Raw genomic sequence first — 21,203 nt, 5'->3', positions numbered from 1 at the left:
TCTCCGTTCCCTTCCTGTGGGTGTGAACTCATTGTAAATAGGTCTCTTGGCCTTTTCCGTTATGGTGCAGCCCAACTGAATGAGACTGGGTCTTCATCCAGTTTGCTGGAGTCTTTTATGAGCAGAAGAAATTAAGACATAGGAGAAAGACCGGGGGAGGAGCCTGAAGCCAGAAGGCAGCGGAACCCAGGAGAGAAAAGAGAGGCCATCTCGATGTGACAGGAAAGCCCGGAAGTAATTGACTCTGGAGGAAACCAGCCTTCCAGCCTCTAAACTGTGAGATAATAAATTCCCATTGTTTAATACAACTGGTCGTGTGATGTTTGTCATAGCAGCCTGGAAAACTGAGACAGAGAATTTAAGAAAAAAAAAAAAAACCCTGATAATAAACACTAAAAATTAAAATGACCTATAATCTCAATACCCCGTAATAAGTACATGTAGCCATTTGGCATATTTCTTCTCAGATTTTTGCCAAAGCAGAGCATGTATTTTGTATGCCACACAATACCCAACAAGTATTAGTTGCCTTTGCTTTTGCATTTTAAAAAGGTATGTGAGAGGGAAAATGGGGGTCCCCCTAGGGCCCTGCTGACAGGGTGGAGAATCATATGCCTTCACTAACACCAGTGCAGGCTCCTGCCCAGTGACATTTTATTTTGCATAACTTGTCAGTGCCTCGTCCTGAGCCGCGTGACCACCGGGCTCGGCCATCTGTCGAGCCGATAAGGGAGCCTGGCACCCTGCTGGTGGCCTTGGCACCTGGCGTATAAACACGTCACGGGCCCTCGGCTGGTGTGACCGTGTCTTGTGTATAATATGCCTCGCCACTCGGCTTCTACCCAGTTCCATAGTTGGTTGAGGGAGAGGCCGTTTCTGTGGCAGCAGGAAATTTGTTTCCTTCCCCAAACTGTGAGGTTCAGGAAAGGTTACTCAGCAGCAGTTTCACAGAGGAAAGAGAAACCTGTCTCAGACAAAAGGGGGGAAATCTTGGGAATCCGTTTTTATCTTTTCAGCGGCCAGAACATCCCGTTCAGAGGGGAGCTGTCACCTTTCTGTTCCTGAGCTCAGAACGAATGGCCTGCCTGCCTGTAGCCTGCATTCCTGTGAAAATGTGCGGCCCACAGTGAGAGAGTTCCCTGGGAGCCGCTGTTCCAAACACGGATGAGTAAGAGGAGCAGAGGGTAGGGAGCAAAATCCCCTGCCGGGCCCCCACTCCTTTCCCACCTCCTGCCCCATCCTCTTAACTGCTTCGGCCAGGACCAGGCGAAACTGTGACACAGAGGGAGTCACAGGGCCGGAGTCTCATTACTGTTGAGGTCACGCTTCTCTCAGCAGGGACCTAAGGGCGCTCAGCCTTTCTCAGCTCTGCAAGAGCCCAGCGTGATGCGCTCATGGAAGGACAGATTCTAGAGGCAGCACACGTGGGCCCGAATCCCACCTGAAACAAGTTACCGAACCTCCTGGAGACTCAGTTTCCACACCTGCAACGTGAGAATAACACCTGCCTGTCGGGTCTTTGGGGCCTATTAATGTGGCTGCAAACCTCCTGGCCCCTCACAGGGTCCTGGAAAACATCAGTTCCCTCCCCCACGCACGTAGGCCCGTCTAGTTAGTGTGGATTCCCTCTCTGTATGATCCATTCGGGGGCCTCACAAGGTCATCTGGAGACACACTTCTTATTTCACATCTTCGGTCATACTCCAGAAAAGGCATCACACCTTGACATTTGCAGCCGATACCAAAATAGGAGGTGATGTGAAGCACCGAGACGCAAAGTCACAGGTTGGGGCCTCGGGAGAGATCAAAACAGGGACAAGAAGTTTAATTTGGGAAAATGTGAGTAAATGTCCTGAGTGAAAAAAACATAGACTCTCTAACATTGCTCTGACGGCAGCGTTCAGTGAGGGAGGCCTGTGGGGGGCGCTTGGGAAGAGGAAGGATGACCAGCCCCTGGTCTAAGAGGCCTCGTGGACCAGAACCGCTGCTCTGGCCAAGGTGTGGCCTCCAAAAGAAACGCACTTGCGGGCCCCGCCCGGAGCAGCTGTGCTGGTGGGACTGCTTCCTCTGAAACCAATGGCTGGTGCCTGCGGCTTGCTAATCAGCGTTTGCTGGAAAAACGTCTGCTTGAGGGCAGAATTTGATCTGAGGCTTGTTTTTATTATAACGAGATTGTGGGGTTCACCAAAATCTAAAAGAACCTTGATGTTATTTTGCAGCAGGGCACCATCAGTGCTAGCAACACACAGTGAGGTTCCTCTAGGAAGTTCCTAGAGCGTTTCTAAGACATTGGCCTGGAGAAGCCAGGGCAAGAGAGAAAGAACAATGGTGGATGGGGAATGGTGGGCATGCGGGAACTTCCTGTTCTAGCTGCTAAATTTTTTTCTGTAAATCTAAACCTGTCCTAAAAAATAAAGTCTTAAAAAACACAAAAACAAAACAGAACAATGGTAGATGAAAGAGAAAGAACATGAGGAGCAGGCATTGGTCGTTCTAGCCAATTTGTTAGGAGCAACATGGAGAACCCCTTCGGGCTTAATATTTAAATTCTCTTGAGCCTTGATGTAACCAAAATTCCCTCTCCCTCCCTCCCTCTCTTCCTTACTTGTGACCAGTAATGAAACTTTCTTTTTTTTTTTTTTTTGAGCATCAGATTTGTTCCAGACACATTTACTAGTTTCTGAGGACAAGGAAATGAAAAACCATGTATAGTCTTTCAAAATTGACACTCTCGGGTGTGCTCGCATGTGTGTGGGTGTGGGTGGGGGTGTGTGCCTGTTTGTCTATGGGGGCTAGTGGTAGGAAGGAATAGCTAAACAGGCAAACACAGGAGACTCATCAAATTCAGAAAATATGCCTAGGCTGTTGGGGCTGTCTCCCTGGGGATGATGCCACTTGCTCTGAGTCTTGAAGGACACACTGAGTATCCTCAGCAAATGGCAGGATGAAAGCCATTCCACGTAGGTGGGCAGAAGTGGGGAGGGAGAGGGAGGCTGGGTGCTGGAGGCTGGATCGTAGGGTACCCTGGGATGCAGGGTGGGGAGGTGGAATGGGATCGGATAGAGCTGAAGCTTCAGGCAGAGCCCAGATCACAGAGGAAATTGAACTTAATCCTGAAGGTGATTGGGAAGTCAAATAATTTTAAACAGAGAAGGAAAATGTTACAAAAATGTTTTTGTTAGTGGAGGTTGAAGGCAGACTGCAGTAGAAAAAAGAGACTGAAGACGGGGCCATGGCAAGGGTTTGCTGGGTGATTTTATAAGCTCTCCGTTCAGGTGTATTTACCCACAGTACCAGTTTACTCCTCTGAGAAGCCTATAATTCAGTCAGATGAGACTGGGGTCAAAGAATCATACCTCAGCTTTCAATTTCAAATTGATTTTGGAAGTCCACAGAGAAGATAATCTTGAAGACTGGGCTTTATTGAAAGTTATTTTCTAAATTCTGAAACATCCCCTTTAAAGAATAAGAAGCAAAACTTGCATCATGGAGAAGGGAAGACCTTGAATGAGAAAAAAAAATATTTGAAAGGACACAGGGAGAGAGCACAGTTCAGATGCAAATGTCCCGGCTCCTCCTGTGGGGTGGAAACTTCCATAAAGTAACACACGGGTAGGTTTTGGGAAACCTGAGACCCCTGAGGTTCTATGCCAGAGGAGACTACAAGGCACTCAAGGAAGTCCCATATCAGGCGATGACCCTGCCTTTGATGCAGCCAGAGAGTGGTAGAGCAGCTTCTTTCGAGAAGAATTAGTAGTCCTAATGGAGCACTGCCTACTACTGTGTGGGGCTCTGGAAGGACCCGTGTGTACCAATAGGGGGCGTGGGAGTACTAAGGAACTGGTAGACCAGAGGAAGGCTGGGCAAGAAGAGGGGGCCAGAGAGTATTGGACCCCGTGACTGAAGACTGTAGCAGAGACCCTCAACTTTAGCAGCGACACCCAAAGTTCCAGCCGGAACCCAATGCCCCTCTGCATCCTAAGTAGATACGGCCCAGAGACCCTGCAGGATGAAGGCCATCTCATGGGAGGTGATGAGGACTTGGGTGCTCAGTGAGAGGGGAGAGCCAGCCCCGAAAGGGAGTATGATTTAAATCTACTCTTTACCCCCTTACAATCTGTTTGGTTTTTGCATTTGTAAACTCCTGTCCTGCCACATGTATGTGTGTGAGTATATATGTGTACAAAACGTGCCCCAAAGTAGCAGGCAAAATAAAATCCTAGGCACAGTTGGCTTTCCCATAAAAAGGCTGAGGATTCATTTGACAGCAAGAGAGGCAACAAAGTACAGTCTTTAGGGCCACAGAGCCAGACTCCTAGTCTTCCAACCCTGGTTGGTTCCACCACTGACAAGCTGAGACCTGGGCAAGTTAGATATTTCTCAGTTCCTGTTTCCTCCTCAGTAGAATGAAAATAGTAATAGTACCCACTGCCTAGGGTTGTTATGATTATGAAATGAGTTGATATTTGGAAGGCACTGGATAGTGCCTGGCACACAACTGGGTCCATGTAGTGGTTTAATAAATAAACTTTGCTCTCAGAACCTCGATCTCTTTTTTTTTTTTTTTGAGATTTTAAAAATTTATTTCTTCCCTTCCCCCACCCCATTTATCTGTTCTCTGTGTCTATATGCTGCGTGTTCTTCTTTGTCCGCTTCTGTTGTGGTCAGCGTCACGGGAATCTGTGTTTTTGTTGCGTCATCTTGTTGTGTCAGCTCTCCGTGTGTGTGGCGCCATTTTTGGGCAGGCTGCACTTTCTTTCCCGCTGGGCGGTTCTCCTTATGGGGCGCACCTCTTTGCACGTGGGGCTCCCCTACACAGGGACACCTCTTTGCGCGTGGGGCTCCCCTATGCGGGGACACCCCTGCATGGCAGGGCACTCCTTGCGCGCATCAGCACTGCGCATGGGCCAGCTCCACACAGGTTAAGAAGGCCCAGGATTTGAACCAAGGACCTCCCATGTGGTAGGCAGACGTCCTAACCACTGGGCCAAGTCTGCTTCCCAGAACTTCAATCTCTTGAGGGACTTGTGATTGAAAGCACAGGGTATATGGGAGAGCGTTACTTAGAATAAAGAAATGGAAGCTTTTTGTCCAGGCTTCTCCTGAATCTGGGCAAGTCCTTTGATCAGAGCTTTCCTTTCCCCTAAATCTCTCTATCTCTACAGTGTGTGTAAGATAGGGTTGTCTGTATCTCACACTGAAGGCCAGAGAAAATTATTGGGAACATTTACCTGTCTCATCGTTGTTGTCTTTTTTCTAGTGTTCTCTATGTCTGCCTTTGTCAGCTGGAAAAAAAAGAATACCATTCAAAAATACAAATATGTTTCATGAAAGGTTTGTCATTTAAATCTCTCATGAAATTTAGGGCTGAATGAAATACAGTAGATGTTTAATATATTTGTTAACTGATTTTTTTAAAAATGCCATCACAATGGCATTATTTAGCATATGAGAAGGAATGTCTCTTACACCTGAATTCAGAAAATTAATCTGACATTATCTAAAAATAGACACCATTTCATTCTTCTATGCCCTTTTCTCTATTTTTAAAAACTCACTAGTTGTTCCTTCCCCTTTTCCAGATGTTAGCTGGGAAATCTAAATCTTTTTTTAAAGCCTAGCTAGAAGAACTCACAGATACACAGAAGTGTTGATAACACCACAGTTGCAACTTACATCAAAATCTCACAGAATATAAAATTTTTAAGATCTGTTGCTGCCACTTCAACTTCCATTATTAAATGCAAAGAAATCACAAGGTGTATACTTGTGAGAATTTCTTGAATTAACAAACATCCAAAATGTAGAACGAATGGGGATGACATTTAGGCTTTGAGGCAGAGCTAAATTCAGATTTAGAAAAGGTTGGTCAGCTGCTCAATGCAGATGTTGTTTTTATCTAGTGCTATGATCATTTCATCAGAGGAACATATTTCTTAAAGTGGCAGGAATTTGGAATTTTAGATATTTTTAGAAGGGGTAGCCCCTATGATACTCCAAGCCACACACAGGAATTAAACTCAGCTGGGTTACTCCCATGCTCTAAAGCAGTGTTTTTCAAATTAGGTCACCATCTATTCATAGGCCCTGAAATCTACTTAATGAACCAAAACCAGCATTAAAATAAAATGGATTAGAAATAATATAAAACATAATATTAGAGGAATGTATCATATGTTGAAAGAAAAACATTTGTTTCAGTTTGTGTGTGTGTATGTTTAGTTATGATACAAAATGTGTTTTTTTAGAGTAAATCACAATAAAAAATATTAGAAAGCTACCAGCCCAATACTGGTACACACAGACTTCCCAGAAGATATGTACTGTACTACAAGTAGGAAAAGAAATTAGTACAAACCTAATGGAAAATAACTCTTCATAAGCTTGATAGGCCTTGGAATTATCTGGAAACTCTGAACCAGTTATTCCATCTTTGGATATCTATCTTAAAGAAATAATCCAAAATTCAGACAAAGATTTATGCACCAAATATTGACAGCACTATTACTCCCTATGCTGGAAATCCCAAACTTTTTAAGTGCTGATAACATAGCCACATTAAGGCAATTTTATAATGTGAAAACTGGTTAAGTATTGTGTTATTGTTAAAGAACAGCAACAGTGTGTTCAGAGGACTTATAATGATGTGGGATATAACAGTAAATAAAAAAGGATTCAAAATTGCTCGTACCATATAATCTTAACAATTGTAAAAACTGGTAAGAAGGAAAATGCTAAAATGTTAGCAATGGTTTTCTGAGTAGTACAGTTATGAGTGATTTTCAGGCTCTGTTTTTCTGTTCTCTCCAAGGTTTCTGCAATGTACATGTAACACATCTATCATCTAGTGGGGAGAAGTGTTTCTTAACATAAGTGAAAGATCCCCCTTCCCAGGACAATTTGTGTTCTTACCAGTCAGGAAATACAAGGTTGGGCTCTTCCTTATTTGCTTTCACAAGGATGCCCCTTATGTTGACCTTGCTGTTGGGCAAGGGAAAGTAAAATTTCCCCTTTGTAAAGTGCGTATTCTCAGTTTCATGACTCTCAACGATCCATTTCACGTTCTTCCTGGGTGATTAACCAAAAACAAGTGCACCAGGTCTCCCAAACAGCATGCCCAGTAATAGTAGTGGGTGTTTCTCCTTTCCTTAAACCAGAGTATTAGTTGCTTATTGCTGCTGTAACAAATCACCACAAACTTGATGACTTAAAACAACACAAATTTATTATCTTACAGTTCCAAGGGTCAAAAACCTGAAATGGGTTTCAGTGAGCTAAACTCGAGGTCTTCCCAGGCCGCTGTTCCTTCTGGAGATTCGAGGGGAGAATCTGTCCTCTTGCCTTTTCCGGCTTCTAGAGGCTGCCCACAGTGCCTGGCTTGTGGCCACCTTCCATCTTCAAAGCCAGCAGCCATAGCACCCTCAGCTCTCCTGTGCTTCCATCTTGACATCATCTTCTCTGACTTTGACCCTCTTGCCTCCCCCTTATAAGAACCCTCATGGGGCCAACCTGGATAATCCCACATAATTTCCCCCATCTCAAGATCCTTGATTTAACCGTATCTGTAAAGTCCCTTTTGTCATGTAAGCTAACATATTCACAAGTTCTGGGGAGTAGGACACAGACCAGTATTCTGTCTACAACAACCAAGTTAGACAGAGCAGCTTGAAACTGGGGTAGTTCATCTCTCTAGCATTACAAGAAAACTTCACTGTGCCCAATTAGCGTTCCCAAAAGTGTATGGACTGCAGATTTTCCACTAGGGGGCAATATCCATTAACAGCAGGATCTCTGTCACTCATCGGTCACTAACATTGACTAAAGGTTAATCTAAGACATGGTTTCTAATTTTACACTTAGTATGCAATTCTACAGCATCACAAAAATGTAGATGAGTTGCAAAATCATACATAAATATATACTAGAGGACCTGTAGTTGCATCAGGATTCCTTTCTATTGTTGTTTCTTATTGCTTCGTAGAAGGCAATGAACCACAGAAGAGACAGTCTGGGCTCAAAAAACTAGGGGATTATTTATAATTTAATGTTTTTATTTTGGAATTTTTTAAGTTACTCAAGTAATACTACATTGTAGAAAATTAGAAAACACATATAAACAAAAAGAACCCCACTTTTGGTTATTAAAAACCAAAACCAAAATAATTGTGTCAACAGTGTTTTATTTTTTTAAAGGCCTTTTAACTGAATTGTGGGATTAGAAGATTAAAATTAATTTATACATTTAAATTAAATTTCGAAACACTAACAACATTTTATTAGCCTATCTTTGCACTTATTATTTTTGTCTGTTCATTTCAAACTTGTGGCATTTTTTAAAAATGAATTTTCCTGTGTTATTGGATTTTAGAGTCACAGTTTTCTCCAAGTTTTTGCAGATCCCTTTGTCCCCAGCTTTTCTTTTATAGCCTCCAGCCAGTGTTTTTCTTCCTTTCCTTTAAAGTTGATAGATAAAATAAAGTGCCAGAAGTCACAAGCCAATAAGCCTTTTCTTTGAATTCCTCTTTTAGACAAGGAAGTAAAGGAATTTAATGATTTCCTCTCTGTCTCTTCATTTCCTTTATACTTTTTAACTTTGTTTTCTCAAATGTTATCCTGCCTAAAATAATCTGCCTTCCTACCCGTTTGTCTAATTTCCGCCCATTCCTCCAAAGCTCAGCTTAAATTCTACCTCTTCCATAAAGCCTTAGGCAGCCACAGAGACCAGGAGAGATTTCTCCCCCTTCCGATTGGTAGAGAACTGACAGACTATCCCAAATCTGATACTTCATCGCCACTGTGTTTACCAAACATATCCATGTACCCTGGCATTCATTTCCTCACCTTTTACAGCTGAGGGAACCTCATCTCAGAGAGGTTAAGTGACTGCCCGGAAGTCACACAAAAAATCAGCATCAATGTCAAAAGGTAAATTTGTGCCACTCTTTCACAAGTAAGACATCATCAAGAAGAAATAAAGAAAATAGTTTATTTCCACCCAAAATCAAACAAAAAATCACATTGGCATCAGAGTGGGCACCACAGCCAAGTCTTCTGACCCCTGTCCAGCTCTTGATTTACCACCCCTGGCTGCCTTTCATGCCCTTTCCTGCCTATCGTGTTGTCACAAACAGGTCTGTACCTTGAACTTTCAAATGTTTATCTTTTCACTAGAATATTATAAATTGTTTAAATGTAGAGAGTATACTTACTCATGCAAAATACAACACATATATTGAGCTCTACTATTTGCCAGGTACTGTGGCAAGCAGTAGAAATACAAGGGACATTTCAGACAGTCCTTACCTTCGAAGTTCTTAGAGTCTGTGTGGAACAAAAAAGCAAAGCAGCAATTATGTGAAGTGTGAAAAGTATCCTAATAGAGAAAATGCCGGGTATGGTCAGAACAGCCTTTCCAAGGAAAAGTCCTTGAACTGAGACTTGAAAGAAAAACAGAAGGAAGGAGGATTAGCATTTATTCAATAGGTACTGTGTGCTCAACATGACCCAGATGCTACTCATACAGTATCTCATTTAATCCTCACAGCCATCCTACCAAAAATCCCGCGAAAAGGGCACGGGATTTGCTTACTGTGTTTCACACATCTTTTGCTAAGAGCAAACTCATAAGGACTACTTGCTCTGTGTGTGGCACTGTTCCAAATGCTTCTTGTAGGTCAGCCATTTAATCCTTACAACAACCTTGTGAGATAAGTTACCATCGTCCCTATTTTACAATTCAAAAGTCTAGGCTTAGAGAGGTTAAATAATTTGCCTGCAGTCACATAGTAAGTTCAAGAGCCGAACCTCTACCATATCATTTTTTCATCCTCTGAATATTTTAATAGTAAAAGTTTGCATATTTTCCCAGCAATTCCACTCTTAGGTATAGACCCCCCAAAGAATTTAAAGTAGTGACTCAAAAAGATACTTGTACACCAATATCCATAGAAGCATTATTTACAATAGCCAAAATGTCTGTCAACAGATGAATGGATAAAACACACAATGGAATATTATTCAGCCATGAAAAGGAATGAAATTCTGATACATGCTTCAACATGGATGAACTTTGAGAACATTATGTTGAATGAAACAAGCCAGACACAAAATAGCAAATATTGTATGATTCCATTTATAGGAAATATCTAGAATTAAGCAAATTTATAGAGACAGAAATTAGATTAGAGATTACCAGGAACTGGAGGGGGAAGGATGGGGAGTTATTGATTATTGGGCACAGAGTTTCTGTTTTGAGTGAAGAAAAGGTTTTGGTAATGGGTGGCCATAATGGTATCACAGCATTGTAAAAGTAAGTAATGCCACCGAATTATACACTTAAAAATGGCTAAAATGACAAATTTTATGTGTATATATATTACCACAATAAAATAAAAAATATGCATATTCTTAGTAAAGAATTTAAAGTTGTGTAAAGTCCTTCCTTCACCCCGTGATTCCAGTTTTGTATTGATGTTAAATATTATTATTCCCACTTTATGGCTGGGAAAATCAAGTCTCAAAAATAATTAAGTATCTTGCTTGGGGTCGCGTAGTTAGTAGGTGATAAAGCTGGAATTCAGACCCGTGTCTTTCTAGCTCTAACATCTGTGTGGGAACTACCAAGCAAACTGGGGAGTCTGGAGAAGGGTCTGCAAGCTAATGAACAGTACCTGCTTTCTAGGCAAAATCAAGGAAGGGCTGCACACCCCAGGCTACGGAAACTGAACTTTTTTTGCTGGTGTTGCAAAGGAGATGTGTGATAGGTTTGGCATTTGGGGAGGGACTGTCTGGTGAGAGAGATACCAGAACCTGAAACAAGACAGTGGGAAGGATGGACAAATGCAAGCGATATTGGATGGCGCGATGGAACTCGGTGATGGATTTGTTGTGAGGAGCGAGAGGAAAGGACACGCGTGTTGTGCCTTCCTGGCTCCTGGCCTGGTGGCCTGGGTGGGCAGTGGGGCCATCTCTGGAATTAGGAAGGACACTTTTTCCCATGGAGAGTTGGCTTGAAGCATGTAGCATTTCAACATCAGTTCTAGGCAGAAAAACTCCCTTTGTTTTTGTTCTACTGATTGTGGAACTGCTAGAACATTTATTTTCCTGGAGGGAGCACCTCATTAAGACTTCTAGAAACTGCTTCAGATAGTTCAGACAAGAGATTAGTTTCATGCTACCTCACGTCTCAGAGAAGTCTACTACCCCGGTAATCTCCCAACTATCGAACTTTCCTTTCCATCCTACTTCTCCATCTCTGAGTGATCAGCCTACTTCTGGGTTACAGTTTACCAGCCGCACACTGTCACAACCCATCTTTCTAGAAGGAGCACCAACTTCAACAGCTGGATCATAAAGTACGTGAGACGTGAGGAAGGAGTTACCGCAATGCCTATGCCGTCGGTCCAGCTTGTGAAGACCACAGCATGGCAAGAACAAATGGGGTTGCCCATGGAAGGCCAGGCCCCCGGCAAAGTGGAAGGGATAACTGTCTTTGTCTTTGAATTAGAAGTCCCGACCAGGAAACCAAATAAGCTGGACCAAGGAGAAAACCGAAAGCTAATACTGCAGAATGCCATGGACATCAGAGCCAGCCTCCAGAGCTGCTGCCGTGTCAGCTGTGGAGTTTCCAAACGATTTCTCCTGCTTCCATAGGCTTAACCAACTCAGGTCTACATGTTTGATCTATTCCTGCCAATTTTCTGGACTCCAAGAGAATACTGAGGGCAGCAAAAAGGAACTACTTATCAGTGAAAAGATCTGAAAATCCAACAAGTGATACACAAAAGGAAAAAAGCTGGGGTGCTCAGTGTAGGGTTTTATGAGCCCAGAGGAAATCCCTGCAGTACAAAACTATAATGTATTAAGGGTGACACTGCACACTATTTTATGATTAGTATCATCATTTTACCTGCAGTGAAATATTTATTAAAAGATTTCACCCCAGATGACTAGAAATTTAAACATGTGTGCTCAATGGACACATATCAGGAACCTAGAAAATTCACTCCTCATCTCCTCTGGATAGGTAGTGGGTCCTTGCCTGCCTCCTAATGGCCCCAGATGAGACCCAACATCTGAAACTGCAGGAAAATGTCCTTAGGGCAGAGCAACTGGGTTAGCTAGCCTGCGTTCCAACTACGGGAACTTTTGGGGGTGGGCCCAGTTTGGGAGAAGGGCAGTGCCTCCCTATCTCTGTGGCTTGGAGACACCTGAGCCTGCTGGGAATGGGATCCGACCCCACGCCCCCACACACACCAAGGACAGAGAATGGTACATCTCTTCCTCCACCCCCACAGGCTGCTTCCTGTGTTCCTGTGATTTCCTTCCCCCTCCAACTCTGCCCTAGATGTTCATTTAATCCATGCCCATGGATAAATAAGACACAGCGGATGGCTCGGACTTGACCTCTGACAGAAGAGGCGCTTGTGGCAAACCACTCCTGAAAGCTCAGACTCCAATATCACCACTGGCCCCATAAGTGAGGTCAGTGTGAAGCAGGCGGCTGTAAAACAACTGGAAGTGCTGGGCAAAGTGGCAAGCTGAGAAGATGAGCCCTCAATTCCAAATGCTCCGATTCATTTTTGGTTTTTTTGAACCACCATGCTAGTCAAACAAAATCTCTGAAAGTTGTCACCTCAAGCCTGTAAGGAACTTTGAATACAAACATAATTTGAGAAGACAGACTGTGGTGTCCACAACTCTTTGTACCCTTCAGAAAACATGTTCTTAACCTTAATCCATTCCTGTGGGTGTGGATCCATGGTATGTAGAACCTTTTTATGAGGCTACTTTAGTTAAGTGAGTTGCGACTCACTTCAGGGGAACCAGTTTAGCTCAGTGGTTGAGTGCTTGCTTCCCATTTACGAGGTCCTGGGTTTAATCCACAGTACCTAAAAAAAAAAAGTTAACCCAAATTGGTTTTAACCCTCTTACTGGAGTTCTGGACTTCTTTATAAGACAATGAAATTAAGACCAAGGAAGAAAAATCCCCCAAAGCAAAAAGCTGGTATCACTGAAACCCAGGAGAGAAGGAAGAGAGCAGCAGGCACCGCCATGTGCCTAGCCATGTGGCAGAGGAGCCAAGGATTGCCAGCAGCAGAGCATTGCCTTGATGGTGTCTTGATTTGGACATTTCCCTGGATTCTAACCATGAGTGAATAAATCCCTCTTGTCTAACCCAACCCATTTTATGGCATTTGCTTTAAACAGCCTAGGGAATAAAAACGCTAACTCATTTTGTTCCTTCTTGAGCACCCCCTGTGTTCTGGCCCTTCAGAATAGGGCACGGTCTCTGAGCTCAAGGAGGGGTGAGAGGGTCAAGAAAGACTTCTTAGAGCACACGAAGCTGGGGGTATGTTTGAGAAGGTGTTCACAAGATGGACAAGATATTTACATTAGAGACCAGCAGGTAAATGGCAAACTGGAGAATTTAGTCAACATGGGCTGGGTCTGTGGAAAATTCAAAGGAGAAGGTAAAAGTATCTGTATGCTCAGAGTCTACTCTCTACTCCAAGCAACTATTACACAGGCAACTAGAGAGGAGAAATGTGTCACCACTAGGATGACCAATGGCCCTAGTTTCCCCGGGATATGCGACTTTCATTTTAAAATCCAGACAGTCCTAGGCTACCCATCCCACTTGGGACTGAGGGGTTTCCTAGGATGTGGACTTCCAGTACTAAAGCAGGAAAGCCCTAAGTAAGCTGGACCTGGCTGTAAACCTGTCACCACATAAGGCATTCTTCCTTCTAAATGGTATTTTGTTCCTTTTATTGGACAAGTAGAGGATTCTTGGCAACTCTAGGCAAGCCCTTCCAGAAGTCATCCCAGATTCCATTGTCCTCCATGGGCTGGCCTCTGGGGTGGAGACAGTTGCAAACAAGAGCTAATCCTTCCTTTGCATGGAATGTGCAGCTTTTAGAAAATTTAAGTGGAAGTCTCTTTCGAGAGCAAAAACGTCCTTGCTTTCAGGACTAGTCAGACTAAGGAAGTGGTCCGCTGAGGTATACATTGGGGGTGCCTGAAATGGTATTTATTTTCTATAATAAAGTTGTACCTCTCTTGAGGCACCACGGTTAGCTTGATGGAAATTTTCATTCAAATGATCCCTGACTGGTAGCTTCCTTGCTGGTAATTCAAAGTCAAGTGCGACTCCTTGTCAAGTGGTTGCCAGGAGATACCACAGGAGCCAGCTCCCCATCTCCTCTGCCATGGCAACATGTGGTTATTTCCCAGTCCATCTTCTTTCTGCAGAGTCTAGCTCTCTGAGAGTAGTATGCTGCCCTTGATTATTTCATCTTGCAGAAAGGAACAAACCCTTGCAGAACAGAAAAAATCTTGCAGTGCCAACCTACCACGGACCTTTCTTTTGTGATCTTGGGCTATAGTTGCCATCCTCACAAGGTTTCAATGAAACAATTCTGGAAACAGCCATAAACATTTGAACCTAAATTGTATAATAATTCACCAAAATGGTTGACTTCTCTAATAGCAGGCTTGGTCTCCAGAATATTTGTCTGCTTTAGGAGCAGAAATATGTTAAACATGAGGTTGACAGAAACGGGCTAAGTGCTTCAGTGCTCCCTTGTAGATTATTGTGAGAATTAAGTGAGTGAATTGCATGACCTCTTAGAACAGTACCTGGCACACAGTAGATACTCAATAAACATTTACTACCACTATCACCCTAAGCAATAATTATCCAGATTTGTTCTTATAAGGATCTTTATAGTCAATTTTACAGAAAAAAGAACTTACTATAAATTGTTCGACAGAACTGTTTCAGTTGTGACAGAGCCCCCACTAAGTTGGCCTAAGTGAAAAAGTTATTGTGTTGGCTCCAAGCGGAGTTGTCTTCAGGCAGAGCTGGATCTGAGAGCTTAGAGAAAGTCATCAGGACTCACCCTCTCTCTCCATTTCTTGGCTCTGTTTTTCCCTGTTGAAGTCACATTCCAATAGGCACTCCAGCAAACCCAGGCTAACCTGCTTACCTCTGGCTATCCTGGAAGGAAGAGGACATCTCTTTCTCAAAAGGTCCCATAGGGACTTCAGGATTGGGTCTCACTGGACTGACACTATGTACCCATCCCTGAACCAGGCCCTGTGGTCAAGGGAGTGGGACACACAGGTGTCCTCAGCTGAGACCAGTTTTGGCCAGTTGGTTATGTCCCATCCTCTTTGGACTTCTGGAGCTGGCAGCATGGGGTGGGGGTGCAGTGAGGTTGGGGTCAGCACAACCCAAATTGCATGGACTGAGAGTGGGGTAGAGGGATCCCCAGAGAACAGCCAGAATGTTGTTACTAAAAGGGGCAAGGGAGGCTAGGCAGGCAAATGCAACGTATACGTGAAGCAATATTAATCCTAGTCCACTCTCCATCTATGTTAATGGATATATAAACGTTTTACATAGTTTAAATCTACTGGTTTTTTGGCCAAAATTCATTTTTATTAATAGGAAATAAACATTTATTCCAGTATCAAAGTCGTTATATTTGAAGTTGCTAATTAAAAATGAATTTAAAATAATCATTTGGTAATCTTGTTTTGACTAAGATGATGAAACTGTGGCTTAAAAAAAAGTATTCAGTATAGTTCAGAGTCATACTTTAACGATGCTTTTTCATAATTTGTCACAAATGTTTCACAGCAAGGCTAGGTATTTGTGGTGGGGTGATGTATGGGCGCCCTGTACGTTATCCATGTTTGTTTAATAAGTTTACAACTTTTACAATATATTTATTGTTTATGTATGTTCATGTGTGAATGACATACTTCAATAAATTGTTTTTAAAATGAAAAAAAAATTAGCACCATTTGCTCATAAGTCGTTCAGATTTTGTTCTTAAAGTTTCTGAAACTTTCCTGTCTACAAAGCACAGGAATTGCTGAGCTTTATGAGAAAACCTCTCTGGGACAACCAGTGAGAAGTTAAGCCATGACCATGACGGGAATTACTGTATTTTCAGCATGGTAACATGGACTATCTGCACAACATCCCCCACCTCCCTTGCAGCTCAGGAGGACCATGCTTCTAAGCTCTGGGGCAGGAAGAGTCAGGGTGGTACATGCTGTTGGAATTGGTCTTTCCAGCTAATGACAGTAAATACCTGGCATGGATGCTATTGGTCCTTAATGTCTTGTGATTTTAGGATATTCTGAAAACTGTTTAGATTTAGCACAATTTATTCAGAAATTAAATATATTTGATAAGTTTCCTTACTCTGCCAAGTAAGTGTCTGCTGATTTAGCATAAAATATATGCACACATGTAGGTAAAGCATACTTAGAATACTGTATTATTTAAGCCAAAATCTATTTTAACAAAATGTCTATAATTAGAAGCAGCTGATGAAACTGAATTGAAAGGTAGAACGAGGGACTCTCCCTCTCACCTGAAGCTGGGTTGCTTAGGAAAGGTAAGAGCAGGTGCCCATAAAGGTCTTCTAAGACACTCTCTCCTCATTCCTACTACATGATTCCAATTGGGATTGTGCCAGAAAATAACATTTCTAAATATTTCAGAAAAAAATCCATTGAAGTGTTTAAAAGTCTTTCATGAAAAAAGAATGTCTGCCTCTCTTTCTGAATCAATGCATTATAATGCTCATTAAAATTTCCAAATAACAAAAAGTTAAAGACAAGTCCATACACTTAATCAGATAACAAAGGAATGGGAGTTGGAGTGTTAGGTCAACTCCTAGTCAGAAGTTCTGCTGCTTTTTACTATATACTGTTCACCAATGTGAGCAAAGTGGATATTTGTGCGTGAAGAGACCAGGGCCCCTTTTTGGCATTTCTTCCTAGGTGGAAAACACAGCAGATAAAGGAGCGGGGGAGGTAATACCGGAATGCTACCCCTCCCAGATGAGAAGGAGTTAATGAAGCCCAGGTATGGATTCAAGAAGCCAATGCGATCCTTTAGCAGTGGATAGTGGCTAATGTGGTCATTCACATTATACAACAAAATCTGGATAAGGATTTACAAGAGCAAATGGCCCATAGACAAAATGAATGGGAATAGTTACAGAAGCAAGAGCTCCCACCCAGCATCTTCTAAACTTCTTCCTCTGATGGAGGAACTATAAGAGATTGTCAAGGACTAAGTTCCTGTCATTATTATGTATTGCTCCCCGTATGTCCCACACCTCACTCTCAGAGGGGCTTTGGTATTGCTCAAAGGCTCCAGTGAGACCTCAAGAGAATACAAAGAAGTTCATTAAGCATGTGAGGATGGATGAGGGCATGTCTCCATCTTTGAGTAGTTGCTGGAGAAGGAGAGGATGGTGAGTCTCAGGACAGAGACCATCATTTGACAGACAGAGATTATTTATGGTAAGCTGACCAGCTTAATTCTGCTTGTACCTACTGAGCAGCTCCTGAGCAAAGATAGCTCCATAATCAGAAGACAAAAGATTGATCCTAAAGTTGAGGAGCCCCAGATGCTGTACCAACACTCCACAAATATAGCTTGTTCAAATATGGAGCAGTGATGTGTTATCCATTTGTCACTGAAGCCAAAGCCTGAAAATTCGAGGGCAATCACTCAATGAAATCTCAGGGTTAGACCTTCCCACAATCATAGCTGATGTTGGAAAGCTGTGTAAAAGCAAACTGTCTCTGGACTTCCAAGCACACTCATTGAGTCTTGGTAGAAATCTGCAGGTAAAAAACAAAAAATTGCTTGAAAAGTTCCATGAGTACAGAGCAGGGAAAAGTTGAGGGGGCAGGATGTACAGTTATGCAGCAAGCAGGGGCACAGCCAGTAGCCCACCTGGACCATCACTCCCTCATCCTGATTCAGATAAGACCTGAGTAAGCAGGTAATTGTGTTTAAATAAGGCTAGGATTCTGCCAGGCAGGTACAAGAGAGGCAGAGATGATTGAGGAAATCAAGGGGGTTTACAAGGGAAAGCACACAGTATGGACTTTGGAATCTAAGTTTGAAAAGAAGGAAACTGAAAATGCAAAGAGTGCTATGAATAGTGAGAAAGTTGAATGGTCAATGGAAGGATGGAATGATGGGTCAAGTGGGTGTTTGCCATCGAGATGTCAGAGGAACTGTAATTATTTGTGATTTCAAGTGTCAGGTTTGACCCTGGGAGTGACAGATAGCAGTTAAGAACAGTAACCAGATGTATTGAGGTAATATGCTAAGCACTTAATAAACGTTGTGTCATTTAATCTTTACATCAACTCTATAAGACAGGTACTATGATTATCCACGTTTTATGACAAAACTAAGGGGCAAGGCATAGGGAAGTGAAATACTTTACTCAAGATCACTCTGTCTTCTGGAATTGGGTTTCAAACCCAATCTACAGACCCGAGTTGATCTTTTTCACCACTATGCAATAATTTCCTACCCTCAACAACGCTGGGGTATTAGGAAGCCAGTCTTGTTCAGCCTTTGCCTTTGTAAGGGAAGAAAGTTTGTATTCTGAGGTGATGAAAATACAAGGTGAAGACCTAGATAAGATGTGGGCATCCATGATGTTTTTCCCAGAGGTGTTGTCCCTTCTACTTTCTCCCTCTTTGCTTTCATTCAATACATAAAAATCAGACTTCTCTCTGCTGCTTGTGTTTTCCTAGCTTTTATTCCAGTCTGTTCCATGGTCCATGGATGTGTGACTTGAAACATTGCAATTATGCAGTGGCACGAATCTGGAAAAAGTAGGACAGACTATTTACATGTTAACTTGAAATTGAAAAATTGAATTTTTTTTTTTGAGATACAGGCAGATGAAATTTCTTCAAGGAGATATAAAACATATGTTTGGAACAAGAACAGATGGTATCGCTGATTTGCAAAAGTTGACAAAACAATAGCTCAAGAGTTCACAGTTGTCTTAACCACCATTCTCTTCTAGTGCCTGGGGATGGATGAGACAGACTTTCTTTCCAATTGGGACACAGAACCCCTTAAAAATAATAATGGCTTTTATGTGTAATGCTTTATACATCTTCTAAGAATTTTATTCTTTCCTTCATAACTTAAAAAAATTTAAAACACACAAAGTCAACTCTATATCAGCTAATGTCAAGGAACAAGGCAGAAACTAAAGAGCTGAACCAACCCCAGCACCTCTTCCCTTAAGGAATTTATAGTCGAGTTGGCGAGACAGGCAAGGAAAGGGTAAACTATGGAACTTTCCACAGGAAATTTCTCTATCCAGAGTCTCCCAACATCCCATAAAATAGGCAGTCATCGTAGGCAGAATAATGACTCCCCAAAGAAGTCCACATTCTAATTTTCTAATTCCTAAAACTGTGGGACTTTGCAGATGCAACTAAGTTAAGGGTCTTGAAATGGGGAACTATCCTGGATTATCTGGATGGGCCTAATGTAATCATGAGGGACTTCAGGAGAGGAAGACAGGAAGGTCAGAGAGAGGAAATATGGTGTTGGAAACAGCGGTCAGAATTATGTGAGGCCATGAGCCAAGGAATGCGGGCAGCATCTAGAAGCTGGAAAAGGAGTCTTTCCAAAAGCTCCAAAAAGAATGTAGTCCTGTTGACACCTTGATTGTAGTCCACTGAGACTAAATATATGTTCTTTCAAGCCATTAAGTTTGTGGTAATTTGTTACAGCAGTAGTGGGGAACTAATAGACCTGGGCAATTGTTGGTCCCATTTGACTGATGAGAAACACGAGTGAAAAGTTCACATAATCACATACATTTCTGGAGAGAGTGTAAAACAGTACAAGCACATGGAGGCACTTTGGCATTATCTATCAAAATTGCCAATGCATTTATTCCACTTTCCACCATTTTAAAGATACACCTGCTTTGCATGAAATTACACATGTTCGAATTCACTCACAGCAGCCTTGTTCTTAGAGCAAAATATTGGAAATAATCCAAGTGTTTATCTCTAGGGGGATAGTGAAATAAACTTCACAATGGAATAGTATGCAGCTATAAAAAGATTGAAGACGTTGTCTATGCTTTTATGGAAAGATCTCCAAGATATATTGTTAGGTAAAACAGCATGGTACAGAACAGTATACATGGTGTGCCACCTTGTGTGTACAAAAGGGGAGAAAATAAGGATATATATTCATATTTGCATAAATAAATACTAGAAGGATAAACCAAAAACTATTAAAAGTGATTAGTTGTGGAAGACGGCTGTGTGGAATGAGGTGAATGGGAATAAGAGAAAATAATTTTCAATTCACATCTTTTCATGCATGACTTTTTAACTATGTGACTGCACTATGTATTTTTTCTAATTAATTTAGAAATGAGAGTAAGTGATTTACTAGCCTAAGTTCTCACAATCAATATTAACAGTAGCAGTAATAGTAAAAACAACAGTAGAAGCAGTAATTCTCCTTACTGAGCCTGTGTTACATATCAAGCTCTCTCAGGTCTTTTCTTTTCAAATCCTTATAACACACCTGTGAGTCAGGGATCATTATCCTCAATTTATAGATGAGGCAATTGAAGCTCAGAGAGGTTGAGTGATTTGCCCGAGGTCACTCAGCTTGCAAACAGGAGTTGAAATTCTAGCCTAAGTCTCTCTGATTCCACAGCCCAGACTCTTGGTCTTTAGACCATAATGCCTAAAACCCACACTTGTAACAGAGTGCGCTTAATTTTACAACACAGTATATCACATAAAAATTGCTGACTAAAGTGAGAGTCAAGCTGGCTAAGTGATATATGAGCATTTATTCTTATTTTCTTTGTTGTTGTTGTTTTGTTTGTTTGTTTTTTTGTTGCCGGGTTCTTTCAGGAGGCTTTGGAGAACTTGAATAGGTGACAATCCACTGTTGTTTTTTTTACACCTGCAAAATTATATTATCAAAGAGGTCTCAGGGAATCAAATTTGACCCAATGGATAGGGCATCCACCTACCACATGGGAGGTCCAAGGTTCAAACCCCGGGCCTCCTTGACCCGTGTGGAGCTGGCCCATGCACAGTGCTGATGTGCACAAGGAGTGCCCTGCCACGCAGGGGTGTCCCCCGTGTAGGGGAGCCCCACGCACAAGAAGTGCACCCCATAAGGAGAGCCGCCCAGTGTGAAAGAAAGTGCAGCCTGCCCAGGAATGGCACCGCACACACGGAGAACTGACACAACAAGATAACACAACAAAAAGAAACACAATTCCCGGTGCCACTGATAAAGATAGAAGCAGTCACAGAAGAACACACAGCAAATGGACACAGAGAGCAGACAACTGGGGGGGAGAGGGGGG

General features: G+C 42.3%; 1 pseudogene; it reads right to left on the bottom strand.

Moving 5' to 3' along the window:
• Window positions 1-11,669: 11,669 nt before the first annotated feature.
• Window positions 11,670-19,805, bottom strand: LOC101420109 (mesoderm-specific transcript homolog protein-like; annotated as a pseudogene).
• Between the last annotated feature and the right edge of the window lie 1,398 nt (window positions 19,806-21,203).

This window comes from Dasypus novemcinctus, chromosome 7 (genome assembly GCF_030445035.2).
Source record: "Dasypus novemcinctus isolate mDasNov1 chromosome 7, mDasNov1.1.hap2, whole genome shotgun sequence".
NCBI classification, from domain to species: Eukaryota; Metazoa; Chordata; class Mammalia; order Cingulata; family Dasypodidae; genus Dasypus; species Dasypus novemcinctus.
The sequence above is the reverse complement of the archived record's forward strand: the minus strand, read 5'-3'. Positions and strand labels throughout refer to the sequence as shown.